The sequence below is a fragment of the Orbicella franksi genome, chromosome 8 (genome assembly GCF_964199315.1).
Source record: "Orbicella franksi chromosome 8, jaOrbFran1.1, whole genome shotgun sequence".
NCBI classification, from domain to species: domain Eukaryota; kingdom Metazoa; phylum Cnidaria; class Anthozoa; order Scleractinia; family Merulinidae; genus Orbicella; species Orbicella franksi.
In genome coordinates, this window is record NC_138152.1 from 11925143 (window position 1) to 11942742 (window position 17600).

At 39.8% G+C, this 17600-nt stretch overlaps 1 protein-coding gene and 1 long non-coding RNA gene across 3 annotated transcripts in view; one reads left to right on the top strand and one right to left on the bottom strand.

The window, feature by feature from the left end:
- LOC145495395 (uncharacterized) overlaps positions 1–17600 on the bottom strand; it is a 59581-nt gene that overhangs the window by 11832 nt on the left and 30149 nt on the right. The gene's annotated exons all lie outside the window — the stretch shown is intronic.
- On the top strand, positions 12464–16686 carry LOC145495080 (uncharacterized). 2 transcript variants are annotated; one of them, XR_014050371.1, is made up of 3 exons: positions 12464–14592; positions 15203–15380; positions 16381–16686. It is a non-coding gene; the product is annotated as an uncharacterized LOC145495080 (long non-coding RNA). The 2 variants fall into 2 exon arrangements; XR_014050370.1 differs by having other exon boundaries at positions 15203–16686.

Consider the following 17600-nt stretch of genomic DNA (forward strand, 5'->3'; position numbering starts at 1 on the left):
TAACTTCTTTGTAACCGACTGCCAGAGCTCTGTGAGATGCTGGTACATACCGTAAAATATATCATAAACGGGGGGAGTAATAACCGGAATTATACTGTAGGAGCCCAAGGTATAGAGCCATCTATATGACAACAAAAACACTGACAACCTCCCACCTCCACCCTTTGCTTTTGAATATTAATAGAGTCCTGGATATTGGTTTCACAGCTTATTTAGCAGAGTTTTTCCTATACCATTTATACCCCCCCCCCCCCCCCAACCTCCCGTTTTTAAGCTCACTCCAAACCCTTTAAGTAGTTGTATAAGCCCGGGGGTTAAACCCCGCATTTCACGGTATCAAAAACGGCCAATAAAATTTCCAAGACTTCCCGTGTGTTCAATATTAGTTCAACCATGAGATTTCGTTCTGTTTTCGCTTACATCGAAACTGAACAGTTCTTGGGGCACGTTAGGAACATTGACTGGTCTTATTCGTTTATTTGTAAGATATGCCTTCGTTGTACGTAGTACCTTCAAGGGACGATGATAATCAGAAACTGGCGCATTAAGATGGTGAACACTTTAGAATGCGGCTTTCCTTCGAAAGTTTACAAACCTTTCACTGATTTATGATCCGAGACGGAGATTTCTTTTGAAAATCACTGAACCCAACCAACCAATTAACAAACCAACCACTGATAACAATTCAAATCTGAGAGCTGTTGAACCTTGGTCTAGCTATTTTTGGAGGTGGGGGTTATGTGTGGCTCCTTGGTAGGCTCGTTACTTTCGGGAGGGTGGGAGAGTCGTTACTTTCGCTATTTTGCGGTATTAGAATACAGCAGTGCATCTTTTGCAATCAATGTTAGGATTGCGTTTGAAACACCGACAGTTTTTGGCAGAAACAAGTAGTCTCTAGTTAACACCTATCATTCTAAAATCAAACTTCGTTAAAGTTGAAGTTCGCGCGTGACTGAAAGAAACATTAACACATACAAATGCGCGCGCTTTGCGTAAACTAGTAATTTGTGCTGATTTAGGTTTATCATAAATCAGGCGGGCAGCGCGGAAAGGATGTAATTGATAAACATCAACTGAGCGCTAAATATGACCAGCGACTCAACGTGTTGGAATATAGAACTTCTTTGCTCTCTCAAAGGGCTATCGCTCACAACGTCGGCTTTTAATTCGCTATGGAGGTTAATTTACCTTTATCATTTTCGACTTGATAAACAGCTGTATATTTTGCTTTTGTGTTACGACGGCACGTGTTATCTGCGAAGAGCAAAAAAAATGTTTTCAGCAATATATGAAATGATTGTTTGAAACTTCGAGTTGATAAACAGTTAAGTGGTCCACTTGCTCGTCAGCTAAAAGAATGTCATAGCTGCTCATTAAAATCCTTTTCTCTGATCATTCCTTCGGAGATAACATTTTGCTTCTGTGTTACGCTCATGATACGCCGACTGGCCAGAAAAAAGCATCAAAATACACGCGCTTTGTGCGAACTAGAAATTTATGCTGCTCTAGGATTATCACAAATTTCTGTCGGCGCGCAACGTAGATCGGTTCTAGATGATAAATACTGAATGGTGATATGAAAAAAGAAAGAGAAAGAAGTGGTTCACTGACTGGAAAATTATACTAATTTGCTAACACATAAAAGCCACGGTCAGATCTCAGAACCCTTTAGAACTTCAGATATAGGCTTGAGGTTCGGTGTTGAAGTCTACGGCGCTGTCATTTTATGGCTGAAAATATTCCGAGGTAAGTCAATCAACGTGAGACCTTTTAACGGCAACCTGAGAAATTGCCAAACAGAAAGATCTGAATTTTCTTTGTCGACTTTCTTGGGATATATCGGAAAAGACATTATGTTATCAGTGTACAACCATACACCGCCAATGTTCCGGAGAGGCATAACGTTTCTCGTGAAACTGAAAAACCGAAGAGCCTTTTACTTTAAGCTTTTCATCTCGCAACGTCATGCTTTTTGCGAAGAAGAAAGCCCAAATTATTTGCCACAAGCTTGTGTATTGCGGACCAAACATAACACGGATTTTTTGTGGCGCCAAAACTGCGCTTTTTGAGACTAAATAATTTGGTGTTCTTTATTTGTTAGCAAATGATTTTGTTAGCAACTTCAAGACTGTTAAAAAGAATAAAAGAAGGACGTTCACGATTTGCTGACGTTAAAATCTCGAAATTGTTGAAAAAAAAAACTGATGCGCGCGAACACAGCTGCATATTTTAACAATTCAGTCCGTGCTATTGTGTCAACTAGCAATTAAATTGACGTAGACATATTATTAAAGAGTCATTTAATAGATGTTTCAGTTAGATTTCTACTAAAACAATAACATCATTCGCTCTCGATTTCTATTAAACAATTAGATTATTCGCTCTCGATTCCTATCGCGTGATAGTTGCCGGCTGCGCACTCGTCAACTATCACGCGATAGAAATCGAGAGAGAATAATATAATGGTTTTAGTATAAATCAAGTAACCGTTCAAAACTTTATCTACATCCTATTGAAAGACACTTCAAAAACAGACAGTAGCGCCTCCTAGCGTACGCTGCTACGCTACCCACTATCTACAACAGAATAGATAGTGAGTAGTATAGCCAATCAGAGAACGGCATTCGTGATATAACGCTAGTGGATTTATACTAAAAAGTGATAGGTGATTCGGTCTTTAGCCGCATCAACTAACACCTCATAGGCGTCAGTTGATGAGTTCATAATCTCATTGTCAAAGAGGAGATCATAGCTTCATTATAATTACTTGGGTAAGTTAGTCTTTTCAATGACTGTCTCGCATAATCAGATACGCACTAGAGTCTTGAGACGCATTAATAAACCTTATTATACGGCTAGCTCAGTGAGCGGGCAAGATGAATCAAATCCTGCGCTGTGAATGGCTACCCGAGCGGGCAAGATGGGGCTATCCTGCCCGCTTGGGACTACCCGCCGTGTCCCACAAGAAAAATTTCCCCGAAAGCCATATAATAAATCCCTTATTGACCAAGCTTGTTCGGTCAAGATGGCTGGATATTGGCCTCGTTCTTTTTTTTTTTGTGTGAGTTTATGGACCTCGACTCCGTCTCGGTCCATAAACACGCAAAAAAAGAACTTGGCCAATATCCAGCCATCTTGACCTCACACTTGGTCAATAACCCATGCTTAATTTAACTGAACAATAGGCCCGTTACACGACCCGGTCACTTGGTACAAAATCAACCAAGCTAGGACGCCTGTTTGTTGTAGTTTGTTGTAGTTTGTCGGAGACATGCACAGATAGAGACAGGAACAAAATGACAGAACAGAGAAAAGCATTCAAAAAATTTATTTAATTTCCAGGGTGCATGTCCTAGAGAGAGATGACTGTATTTCGCCTGGAATTTCTGTGAGCTAATAACCTCAGAGAAATCTCAAGCTTATAATCTTATTGTTACATACATGATAAATGTAATATTTTGTTTTCGATGAAAATATGTATAAACTGATTTCTCACAGATTTTGACCTTGATTTTATCGTAAGGACTATTTCGTTATCATGAAGACTATTGGTGTTGTCATACTTGCCGTTCTCATTGTTGCCGTGACGTCACGCATTCCGCGTTACCACCATAAACTATCAGATGGAAGAGGTATGTTTCTTTCATAGGATGGAGGATTTCGCAAAAGCATGCCCGCTAGGTTTTCGCCTGGATCCGGGCGGCGCCCGGATCCAGGCTAAGGTAGCGACCTTAAACCCAGGGGGGACTTCCTCGAGGCCAGGCTGGGGACATTGCCCAGGCACTGGCCTACCTGCTGGTGGTTAGTTGGGGACCAGCTGTCGAAAGCAGGTGGGAGAGGAGGGTGTCTTGTACTGACACCTCCACTTAGCTAGACTTAATTGAGTTTTCAGCGTTAAATAGCCTTGATATTGACTGTGTTTCTGGGTATTTTACTCAGTTGTTTAACCTTGTTTGAGGGTTCTGTGCCGAGATGGCACCCTGCTGGAGTGGTCCATGCCACGTGCATGCGTGACGGGCCAATCGCTTGGCCAGCGGGGTGGTCAGAGGACTTCTGGCCGGTGGGACTGTCTTTCAGTCAATGCGGGCATGTTTTTGCGAATACGGTCAGATATATATATCAATGGAGAAGCATGCTTTTGTCATTACAACTAACAAAGAATATCTCATCGAAAATCACTACAATCTTAGCTCGTTAAAAGAAGTTTGAGCGTGTATAGGGGGACTCATGCACATTTTGCTCAGTTGCATACGGCTTTGCGTACAGAAGGAAACATGTTTGATATGAATTAACTCCAGGCAGCTAAAGAGCTAGTAAAACGTAAGGTGGCCGAACACAGTTTTCGCGCGCGCTCTTGTCAATGCGATTTAGCGCGAGCACAAGGATTACAAGAACAAACATGCCATTGCTACAGCGATCATTTTATTTGCTCAATGTCCGCACTATCTGTGCTATTTTTCTTCGTTATTGAACCCAGTGTGTTGATATTTTAGTCTTTTACTTGAAAGGTATGTCAGAAAAGGTAACGATGCAAAGAACTCAGCAATTCTCAGATTTTTCTTTGTTATCGAAAGAACCCACTTAAATGCAGAGCATGCGTAGTAAGTTAAAACATTGAGATTGAATGCAGAATTAGCTTTCTCGGAGAACCACTCCTTAAAATTTCACGAAATTTGGCACGAAAATACTCTAGGAAATAAGTAGCTGGAGTATTGAAAAAAATTTGAACTTTAACAAAGGAAATTTTAGATATTTCACCGAACCTTCAACAAGGGATAATTAAAGATCTCTTTGTTAAATTGTTATCAAAATAGCGTCAACTTGTGAGCATCATTACACGCTTGTTGCATGCAAATTATAAAGAAAATCTAATGACTAGATTTTCTGCAAATAAACAACGCCGATTTTAAAGGTCTGTCTATATTTATGCATGTTGCCATGGCAACGGCACATACCTCAGCTTAACTATCAAAAAACCAAAGTTTGTGTTGTTAACTTGCTTGCTGCCATTTTTGGTGATAAAAGGATCAAGGGTTTTAGAGAAAAAGACGAATGAAACACAGGTATCAAATACTGTGTTCAGCCACCTTAATACGTCGTGAAAATTTTAGCTCTTTGAATGTGATATTCAAGGAGATATTGTCTTTCAAAAACTGCAAAATTTCTGGGTGGCAAAAGTGCTAATGAGTTCATACATTCTTTGTAAAATTCTGAGTTTTTAAACCCGTGTTGCAAAAAGAGCATTCAATGTATCAGGCTCATATTCATTGGCAGAGTCAATCTTACTATGACCTTTCAATAATCAGAACTGATTCATTTGTAGCTCCATCAGAAACTCCAAACATCAAATACATTCGAAAACATATATCACATACGCTATAATCTAAGATTAATCACAAGAATATTTTCAGCCTAAAATCGGCAGAAAAATAACGATATTCAGTCTCGGCGGGAAAAACAATACTAGAAAACCGAACTAATCCGCTTAGCCAAAAATAAACACGTTAACTAAAATTTACCTAGTCATGATTAAAACGTAGAAGGGCATCAAAATCTTCTATTCCCAGGACGACTGGATGCTTTTGAAGTACGAGTAGACGATAAAGGGAGAGATAACGAGACAAGAGGATTTCTGAAGCCGCGAGAACCTTGTGATAACGCCTGCTACAAAAACTGTATGAGTGAGAAGGCAGTCGGCGATGCCACGAGCTGCTCCCACTGTGGTTCACGCTGTTACTAATTATCTGTGTCTCAAGAAGTGTGAGTGTCATAACATGCATAGCAATTTTAGAAAGTCGCGTACAGTCAAGCTATTTTGTGTGGATACACCATTGAAAAGATCTGCTGTTGTTCGCTGCGTATCAATAAACACAACTCTGTGCTGTTCTCAACAACTTGGGTCATGTGAATGTAAAAAGCAAATCAACATATTTTTTGTGTTTAAGTTGAAGCAAGATCAGCGCATTAGCTGAAATAAAAGCTTGCACCATCTGTAAATCTAAGAAGATAGGAAATGATTCTTCTGCCTTCTGTCGAACCTAGTCATAAGATTAATACGAGCAAAGGTCTCTCTTTCTAGAAGAAACTTCTGTTATATTTTCTTATATATATTTATGAACATCTACTAAGATTGGAAATGATTATTCTCCTTGCTCCTTGCTCTGGGTTGGGAGAATATCGGCCCGATAATGAGGGCCGCTATTCTGCATGCATATTACGGCTGTAACTAGATAATATTAATGTAGATATTGATATCAGTGTGAACGTTGCTATGGTTACTGTAGATCTTAATGACTGGTCTTCCCTTGCTCCTTCAGGTGTATGATCAGAAGTCCATAGTCACACGGATCCTTCAACTAGAAGCTGTTCCCTTAAAGTAGTGTGAACGCAACCACATTTAAAGTCTTTGACGTGTTCAATAAAGAATAAATTGTGTGACTGAATTAACTGAATGTAGTTGCTCAACAAAGCAACAAAGTTGCCGACAGCCAGAGCACTGCATTGAGATGTTGGTACATACCGTAAAATATATTTTAAACCGGGGGACTAATAACCGGAATTTTACGGTAACAAAAACGGCCAATAAAACTTCCAACTCTTCTCGTGTGTTCAATATTTGTTCAACTATAAGAGTACGTTCTGTTTTCTCTTTTATCGAAATTGAACAGTTCTTGAGGCACGTTAGGGACATTGATTGGTTTTATCCGTTTATTTGTGAGATATGCCTTCGTTGTACGGAATACCTTAAAGGGACGATGATAATCAGAAGTTGGCGCGTTAAGATGGCGACACTTTACAATTCGGCCTTTCTTGTCTATTTTACAAATCTTTCACTGTTTTATGACCCGAAACTGAGATTTCTTTTAGAAATCACTGAACCCAACCAACCAACTCCTGATGAGGACAAATTACTTTCATTTAAAAGAGGTCACTCCAGAAAGCTTACTTTTTTGTTTTCGCCTATAGCAAGTAAACATTCAGCTTTTCCACTCACCTAAGTTTCAGCCTCTGAGGTGTCCGCTATCCTGAAGAAATTTGTCTCGAAAGAAGCGACTTCGGAGGCCGCAATTTTGCAACTGTCTTGGCAGCCAGGCCGTGTTTAGGTGACGTCATTCCGTCGTACTCGAAATTGACGGGAAGGAGAAAAACCTGCGACTGACTTGGCATCCTTCACAAGGTCAGCAAAATCTATTTTTTCGGAGCGACTTTCCACTTCACTGTCTTCAATGCTATCATTTTGGAGTTTGGAGGATGTTTGGCTCAAAATAATATGGTTCTAGAGCAGCCATAACCCAGAGTGGTAGTTGAAAGGCTTGTCGGAAGCCATTTGGGTAAAATCTCTCTGACGGAACGACGTCATGAAAACGAGGCCTGGTTGCTGAGTACTGTTTAAAATGGCGGCAATGATGTTCGAATTTTGAGCTTCTTTGGAGACGAATTTCATAAGGAAAACCTGCACTTTGGAGGCTGAAACTTCGGTGAGTAGCTAAACTTATTGCAAGGTTTTTATTGGTGTTAACAAAAAAATTGTTACTTTGAGACCGCCCGATCACTAGAGGTAAGTTTCGAAGTTAACTTCAGCTTTGCTTGTTTTCATTATTCCATAGACCGGTTTTATCGAGAGTAACAGATCTCTCGCTGGTGGAGACTGGGTTTTCTGTTTTACGTATACGTGAATTATCCAAAATAACACAATTTGTTTACCGATACAACGCACAAGTTTCTTTGGAGCCCTCTGGCAAATGATTGTGACAAACCACGCCACATTTTATCCTGTTCAATTCAAAATTGTCTGCTTCGGGTCGCGATGAGACTACTCGTTCAACAATTCCAAAACGTGTATAAAATCACGTACGGAACCAATTGCTTTAAATCCGCTTGACTAATCCAAACTCGTAATCCCCAACAAAGATTATTTCCTATGCCGCTTATAGCAACCTTCCCTCCTCCCTCTCCCCCCCGACCCCACCCCCCCTCCCGTCGCTTATAAGCTCACCCCAAGTCCCATGAGTAGTTGCGGCTTAAACCCGGCATTTTACGGTATCAAAAACGGCCCGGCAATAAAACTTCCAACTCTTTACGTGTATTCAATATTACTTCAACTCTAAGAGGTATTTCTGTTCTCTCATTGATTGTAATCGACCTGCCCTTGAGGCACGTTAGGAATGATGATTAGTTTAATCAGCATCATATATGAAATATTTCATATAAACTTTACATCATGATTAGTTTTATTCGTTTATGATCGGAGCCGGAGATTTCTTTCGAAAATGACTGAATCCAATCAACCAGACAACCAAAAAAACAACCACACTGATAGCTATTCAAATCTGAGAGTTGTTGAACATTCGTCTCGCTATTTTTGGAGGTGGGGTTATGTGTGGCGCCGTGGTGGGCTCGCTACTTTCGGAGGACGGGGAGTCGTTACTTTCGGAATTTTGCGGTATTAGAGTACAGCAGTGCATCTTTTCCAATGACTGCTAAGAGCTACTAGGATTGTGTTTAAAACGCTGACTTTTTTGGCAGAAAGAAGTAGTCGCGGGTCAAGACTTATCGCTCCAAAGACGCACTTCGTTAAAGTTGAGGTTCGCGCGTGACTTGAAAAAACATGAACACATAATGCGCGCACTTTGCGAAAACTAGTAATTTATGCTGATTTAGGCTAATCATAAATCAGGCGGACAGCGCGGAATGGATGTAATTAATGATAATTATTATATAGCTTTGGCTTGTGGCCGATATAACGCGCGCGAGATCTGAGCGGTCATTATGCAGCCGTAATGCCCACGGGCCGATTACGGATTATGCAAATTAGGAAGAGCCCGACTCTGAAAATTCAAGCGCATTGAAGGGATGAAAGCCGATGAAAATCAGTAAGAGAATGTAAGTAGCTAAAAGTTTATAGATATTTCCTAAATAAAATTTATATAGATGACTTACCAGCCGGTAACCTTGGCGGGCACTAGTGAAAAACAATCAAAGTTTGCCGTGTCTTAAGTAAAGCTAAAATCCCTAAGTGTAAAACACCATAGGCAGATCTGTCATGCATCCTGAGCAGAACACCACGAAGAAACTTGTAAGTTATCATCTTAGTCACAACAATTACCGAAGTATTGAACTCCGTCAAAGTTCTGAAGCACTTTCTGTCTTTTCTGTATGCGTTGACGTTTCGCCACAAAAGTCGGAAAAACTCCCCTATCAACTTGTGGTACCACGATACTAAAATACCTTTTTGAGGCTGTGACAGTCACTTTTCCCTTAAAGAAATGAGTGTTTTTAACGGAATACGTAATACAGCGGTGAAGTTCACTGACTGTGTACTTCTGCCCTGGGTTTGAGACGATGAATGAATCGGTAAATGCGCGCATCGCGGATGTAAATTGACGACTTCCACTCGAATGATTTTTTCTCTTTATTCATGAGCCATATAATAAACAACTTAGTAACCTCGACCGTTCGGTCGTTACGGGAAAATCTCAAACCTCGGCCTACCGTATTGACCTCGCTATCGCTCGGTCAATACGGCAAGGCCTCAGTTTGAGATTTTCCCGTAACGACCTCACTCTCGGTTATCAAGTAGTTAATAACTGCGCGCTAAGTATGACCAGCGACTCAACGCGTTTAAGGGACCGTTCATTTTTTATAAGGTAGGGGGGGCTGGTGGGATTTGGGGGGGGGGGACCATGCGAAAAAAAATGGCTTTCGAGGGGGGGCCATCCCAAAAAAATAAGGGAAAAAGGGGGGGTCATATGAAATATTTTAGTAAAACTTTAAAATGGCATAATGTTTGAATATCAAAAAAATTGCTATAGAATAAACATAGAAGGCAGGATACAAATTTATTACAAACTTTCCTTCTGCTTTAAAAAAACGTTTGGCGACAAAAAGCATTTGTAGCTACTGAAAAGAAGTATTTAACACTGTTATTTTCGAATGCAACTTTCACTGGCACTCATCTTCATCTTCGCTGTCGTCGAGTTCTTCGTAACCGCTTGTGCTGCTGTGGGAGTCTCTTCCACCAATGCTGCAAGAAGCAGCAATGCTTTCCGTCAGAGTGTACTCTTCAGGGTACATGAAGGTGTAAACATAATCTCTGACTTCCTGCTCGAGGTTTGTGGTGATTCTGCTTCTTGCAGCATTGGTGAAATAATTCCCTTCCAAGAGCTGTGCAATGTATGGCCCATCTCTTCTAAATAACGACGTGGCAACATCCTCAACTTTAATACACTCTTCCGGGACGGCCGTTCTAGGAGGGTACACAAGGCATTGAGGAAAATCATTTCCTAGCGGGTTTCCAACACAGATTCCATAAACTCATTGGACGTTGTTTTCAGTCCGCTTGCTCTTTCTTTCATTTGACTTTCTGCGGTTTTCTTTTTTCCTTCTCCTTTTGTTGATGTGCTGTTTGAGTATGCCCTTGAATATGCTGTTATAATTGCTCTTCTTATTTTCTAGTGCTTCCATGTTCTGCATGACCTTCGTCAACTTAGCTTCTGTACATTTGATCTGTTTTACATTAAAGCTGTGGGCAAATTCTTCGCCCTGCTTTAAAGCAAGCCCATTGGACTGAAAGAGTGTGGAATCGTGTTCCTTTACATCTTTCAATATGACATTCAACTTTTCCACCATTGCTCTGTGCTCTTTGATGGAGAAGTTCAGTTTTCTTCCATCACTGGGCTTCAACTGGTACCCTGGCATGGAAAACTCACTCGCCCTTTCTGAACAGCCATCCGCACTTAGAAAGATTGCTTCTTTTGCTTGTAAGATGTCAAACTGCCTGGATCGTTCAGCTGTAAACCTTTTCTTAAACGCCGGACTCGTCGCTTTCGCCATTATTGCGCATTTTGGAATGAGCCTCTTTCATGATGCTCATGTAGTAATGCGCTCTTTTCCCGATTGGAAAAGCCCTTCATGGGTATGTTGTGGTTTAAATCTAGTTTTGGCTAAAATTTTCAAACCAATTGGAGTTTCATTTCTCTTTGTTCTGAATTATGACAATGAACTTGAGACATTGAAAATTAAGAAATTTTAAACCATAGATAAATTTAAACCACAACAAGTATGCTAAAATTTATAAAAAGTAATCCACTAACATTTATACATGCTTATCACTAGAGTAGAGGTAAAAACCTTCCAAATCAATACATCTGTAAATTAAATGTAACAATGTGTTTCACACAACACATCAACAGATTTCCAGTTTTTTCACAACACTTTGTACTTGGTTCAGTATCACAATGCAGGAGCAAGGAAAGACTCTGTTCCAGGCCACTGTTGCTTCCGTAAGATTGAGAAGTTTATGAATGAGCACTATGAGGAGGGGGAGGACTACAGGGAGTTTCTAAAGTTGTCCTGTCAAGAAAAGGAAGGAGAAATTTGTTCTTTTTGTTGTGAATGGACTGGACCACCCATAGAAAGATACCCTAAACCAGTTCCTGACCATTCCTGCCTATCGGAATACCACTACCTCTCCTACCAGAAGACCCCAAAAGAAGGGCGTGATCCAGATGACTGGCAGCCAAGGGTCCAAGCGAAGAAAGAGCATGGAAGTGGCGGGCTGGTTTTATCTGACCCAAAGAGCTTTGCTCTATTTGCAGATAAGTTTATTGTCAAATCAAAGTTGGTGGTGGATTATCTTCAGCATCTTGAAGTGCTGGAATTTAAAAGGGAAAAGAGAGCAGAAGAAAAGGCAAAGTTAAGTAGGGACGCACAAGATAAATCATATGAGGATTATCCTTGGACTGAGTTGTGCGAAGATCTAACCAAGTTTAAAAAGCTACGTGTTCCAGAACTAAACAAGTACTTGAACCACCACGGGCTGAAGCAGCATTTGAAAAGCAGCAAGAGTGAGAAAGTAAAGGCAATTGTAAGACATTCATGCTTGTAGCAGAAGAGTCCTCTCAGAGCTGGCCAACCAACACTGAGAAATGCCAGGACATTGACACAAAATGACAACAGGGCAAGTGCTGACAGCAGTGAAACGGATGAAAGTGACAATGATGAGTATGACAGTGATGCCATTGACTCTGGGGGAGAAGATGACTCAAGTGACGTCATTCTTGCATTCATCGATTCCGATGAGGGAGATGCCAATGAGAGGCCAAATGCCACACGCTCAGGGCGAGCCATAACTAGGAGATCCGAAATTGACTTCTCTTTCTTTTGATTTGTTTTTTAAACAACAGCTCTCTGTAGTATAGGGATTGTAAATGTTGTCTTCATAGTGAGCACAATAACGTGAAGTAGGGGGATAAAAGAGAAATATTAAAAAAGTTGAAATCTAAATATTGTTTTTCAATTTCTTTTTTTTTGGGGGGGGGGTCATCCCAAAAAATGACCGCTATAAGGGGGGGCCATGTGAAAAAATTGGTAAGCTGAGGGGGGGTCATGCGATTTTTAAATGGTGCTTCCCAAATCCCACCAGCCCCCCCCTCCCTCATAAAAAATGAACGGTCCCTTAGAACATAGAACTTCTTTGCTCTGTCAACGGGCTATCGCTCACAACGTCGGCTTTTAATTCGCTATGGCGGTTAATTTACTTTTATCAAATCCGAGTTGATAAACAGCTGAGTGATTCACTTGCTTGTTAACTGAAAAAAAGTCAAAGTTACAGACTGGTTAAAATCCTATTGTCTCGATCATTCCTTGGGAGATTATATTTTGCTTTTGCGTTACGTCCGTGATGCACGCGCTCTGCGAAAACCAGAAATTGTTTTCAACAGTACATCTTCTGATGTCATTTTTCACAAGATGGCTCGTTGAAATTTTTCTACCTTACAAGTTGTCAATTTTAATTTTCTTTTTAATTTTTATATCCATTATGTGTCGCACATCAACCGGGGAGAACATTTTATTTCGTTTTGTTCATCCTTAACATTTAACTTCTGAACTGATTGTTAGAAACCTCAAGTTGATAAACAATTAAGTGATCTACTTACTTCTCGACTCACAAAAAGTCATAGCTACTTGTTAAATTCCGTTTATTGCATCATTCCTTCGGAGATAACATTTTGCTTCTCTGTTACGCTCGAGATGCGCTGACGTGATGCAAACACATCATAATATCCGCGCTTAAACTGGTAATTTATGCTGATCTAAAATTATCACAAATTTCTGTTGGCGCCCAGCGTAAAATGGTTCGAAATGATAAGTAATAGATACTGATATGATAAAAGAAAAAGAATAAACTGGTTCACTGACTTTATCATACTAATTTGCTCTATACATAAAAGCCACGGTCGAATGTCAAAGCGCATTAGAACTTCAAAGGGGCTTAAGGTGCGTTATTGAAGTTTGCGGTGCTGTCATTTTGTGGCTGAAAAGTTTCCGCGGTAAGTAAAACGTTTCTATTCTGTCGACCACACCAAGCCAAACGGCATTAAAGTCAGAGCAAAAGCTAAACAGAAATTTGTTGGGATTTATCGGAGAATTATGTTATGTGTCCACCACCGTGAATGCGCCGTAGAAGCATCACGTTTCTCGTAAGAGCTGAAAAACTGAGGAGCCTTTTCCTTTCAGCTTTTCATGTCGCGAGCTCATGATTCTTTCGGAGAAAGCGCAAATTATTTGCGACAAGCTTGTGTATGTCGGACCAAACGTAATAAAGATTTTTCGTGACGCCAAAACTGCGCTTTTTGAGACTCATTAATTTGGTGTGATATTTAAGCGAATGATCTTGTTGGGCAACTACAAGACGAAAAACAAATAAGAAAGATTGACTGGTTACTCGTATACTAATGCAAATGCTGCGATCTGATTGGCTGAGCTAATCGTACACTATCAGCCGTCGGTGTGCAGTGGTTGAACGTTTTCTCGTTTTCCCGAAGTTTCGAAGGAACATTTAGAAACAAGTGGATGGTTAGATTGAAAAAGAGGGACACTCACGAGTTGCTGTCGTAAAAATCTCGAAATTGTTGAATAAAAACTGATGCGCGCGCACAAAACTGCAAATTTAAACAATTCAGTCCGCGCTAGAAATTTCTCGATTTCTAGGAAGTGATAGTTGATTCGGTCTTTGGTTTCATCAACTAACACCTTATAAAATCTCGAGTTCATATTCTAATTGTTAAAGCGAAGATAGTACTGACTTCATTATAATTACAGGATGAATTAGCCTTTTCACGGACTGAATAAACCTTTCTAGCATAATCAGATACGCACTAGATTTTTGAGACGCATAAATAACCCTTGATGGACTGAACTATAGGCTCTTTGCACGACCCGGTCACATGGCACAAAATTAACCATGCTGAGACGCAAGTGTCATGTAAATCGTCGAAGCCATGCACAAATACAGTCGAGCAAAATGAAAAAAAACAAAAACAAAAACAAAAACAAAAAAAACAGACAAAGACATGAAAAAACGTTACTTAATTTCCAGGGTGTATGTCTAAGAGAGAGATGATTGTATTTCGGTACTATTTTGTTTTCAATGAAAATATTTCAAAATGTCTTACAGATCCTTGTCTTGATTTTATCGTAAGGACTGTTTTGTTATCATGAAGACTATTGGTGTTGTCATACTTGCTGTTCTCATTGTTGCCGTGACGTCACGCATTCCGCGTTACCACCGTAAACTATCAGATGGAAGAGGTATGTTTCTTTTCATAGGAATTGTTTTTTTTTTTTTATATCAATGGACAAGCACTCTTTTGTCATTACCACTAACAAAGGAAAATCTCATCGAAAATCACGGCAAGGTTGTCTGTACCTTTATGGTTAAAAGAAATTTCCTAAGTGAAAGTGAGCGTGTATAAGCAGAAAGACATTGTTTATTTTGCTAGTACCTCGTCTACCTGGATATTTCCCACTTTTCTTTTGGCTACTCTCCTTGAAAATGGGAAATTCACCATGGTGAGTAAGAGGGTACGTTACCAAGAAAAAAATTATCATCAGCTCCTAACAAAACTTCTTACAATTTGATTTAGACTGTAAGTTCAGCTACCCTCTTGTCCAAGCTTTCCTCACTTGCATCGGGAGCTCTAAAAAGGAAGAAGACACGGCTAGCCAAACATAAAATGGTGTTGCGAAAGACTAACATAGTTCCTTTACTGATAAGGATATCTAGATAATGTAGATGGATTGTTTCCAAGCCAAAACCAAACTCTTCTGCCTTAGCCAAAAAAGAAACACCTTAAAATAAATTTACTTCATCGTGATTTAGCCTACAGAAGGGCATCAAAATCTTCTATTTCAATTCCAGGAAGACTGAATGCTTTCGAAGTGCGTGTTGACGATAAAGAAGCAAGAGGATTTTTGAAGTCTCGAGATCCCTGCGATAACACCTGCTACAGTAACTGTCTGAGAGAGAGAGCAGCAGGCCGTGCCTCGAGCTGCTCCCATTGTGGTTCAGACTGTTAATTATCCGTGTCTCAAGAACCGTGAGTATCATAACATGTATAATCATTTTAGAAAGGCAAGTGCAGTGAGATTCAATTGCAATAAAAGCAAAGTCAAGCTATTTTGTGTGGATACGCCATTGAAAAGATCTGCCGCATCATTCTCTGCGTATCACTAAACGCAACTCTGTGCTGTTTTCGACAGCTTTGATTGTGTAAAAGATAGATCACCATATTTTTGTGTCTAAGTTGAAGCAAGATCAGAGAATTAGCTGAAATAAAAGCTTGCACCATCTGTAGATTTTTGAAGACTGGAAATGATTCTTTTGCCTTCTGTTGAACCTAGTCATAAGATTAATACAAGTCAAGGTGTCTCTTTGCAAGAGAAACTTCCTTTATACTCTCTTATATGTTTATGAATATCTACTAAGATTGGAAATGATTATTCTCCTTGCTTTGAGCCAATCATAACGGAGTAATTTTCTGTCGTATATTAAATACAAGAACAAGCTCTCTCTTTCATTTGCAAAGTGAAACTTGTTTTAAATTCTCTTCAATTGGTTATTGTAGGATAATGACCAATTCACTACTGGTAATTGATAGCGCAGGGGAAGAAAAAGGAAAAATTAGAGAGACAGAATAGGAGTATCTTTACTCCCCCCTGGATGGGATGCTAGTCCATAGCAGGATTAACCCCTGCATTAAATTCGCCGGTACCCATTTATACACCTGGCGGAGAGATGCACTGTGAGAGTAAGGTGTCTTGCCTAAGAACGCAACGCAATGTCCCAGACCAGGGCTCGAGCCCAGACCACTCGATCCAGAGGCGAGTGCACTAACCATGAGGCCACCGCGCCTCCAAGTTGCAACTGTTAACAAGTCCTAGATCCTCCTCACAAGTCCACTAGTATTCTATAGTGCACTAGTTGAGAGAATTTGACTATCAGTTCCTTTGTTCTCGTGATCTGTACAACCGCGAAGAATTGTAAGAATTGTTACGGTTACTTTGAATATTAATGATTGGTTTTATATACTCTTTCAGGTGCATACGCAAGAGACAAAGAAACCACGGATCCTTCAGCGTGGCGTGTTTGAAGCATTTCTTCTAGTTCTTAGTACATTTTCTTAGTACATTTTGGTTTCGTAGATTTTAAAATATTTCATCCAGGTGAGAATCAAGAGAGATTATTGAGGTAGCAAACTTCAGCGTGTTGGACAGTTCAACAGTTGGCAAATATTCAGATATAGCCCATTAAGAATTTCGTGCTTTTTGCAAAAAAAAAAAAAAATGGTATCGATTAGTGTTGTCTTGTCAATTTTAAATACACCAAAATGACCGGAATAAACGTGTGGGTTAGCTGAAACTGAATTGTACATGTTTTGTTGTCTTTCACAAACAAGCACTGCCCAAGAGGTCAAGCTCGTAACTATTTCGTAAGATGAGGCCTAGGAAAACAGCCACCACACTTTACATTGGCTTGGAATACATCGCAGCCCCTCCGTGCATAAAACAGCTGCGCCTGCAGTTTTAGCGGGAGTCAAAAGCGCACTGTCCAACCGAAACAACACGATAAGAGTCGTTTTCTTCGTAGCTAACAAAATCAAGACAATGCTAAACTTGTTTTGACCCCCTTAGTGCTTAATTTAACGAGGAATAAGATATTTTGCTAAGAATAACACAACTAGTATTCTATTTAGCGAAACTAGCCGAGCAATTTACTTGACGCGGGAGACCCTGTTACGGCGCAAAATTTAAATCTTTTAGCCCCGAAATATTTCATATTTTTCATTTGGTGCAATGTTATTCAGTATCTGGCTATTTAAATCCTCATTTGTGCGGTTTCCAGTGAGAAAAATGGTCCGACTTCATTGCCTTTTCTATACATGCCTTCTATTTTTTTTTTCCATTTTCTTTCTTTTTTTGTTTCATATTTCTGGCATGTTAACTGCATGATCGATCATTATCCTATCCCTTATCATAATTATCAACGCGTGGCAATGAAATTAATTTTAAATTTTTCCCACATCGACTTCAGGAAACTTAATAATTTTAAAACTATGAGTTGAGACAAATACCCTGTTTGGGCGAACCTAAGCAAGTTATTTACCCCGTTAACTTGTTAGTTTTCTAGAAAATCTGCGGAAAGTAAAGGGTATTAAAGCAAAGCATCAGATAATTTTGAGATTGAAGTGAACTGCGATGGACGTATTCAATTGAATGATCCTTTCGTTTTGTAATATAGAGAATTTGATAGATTGGTA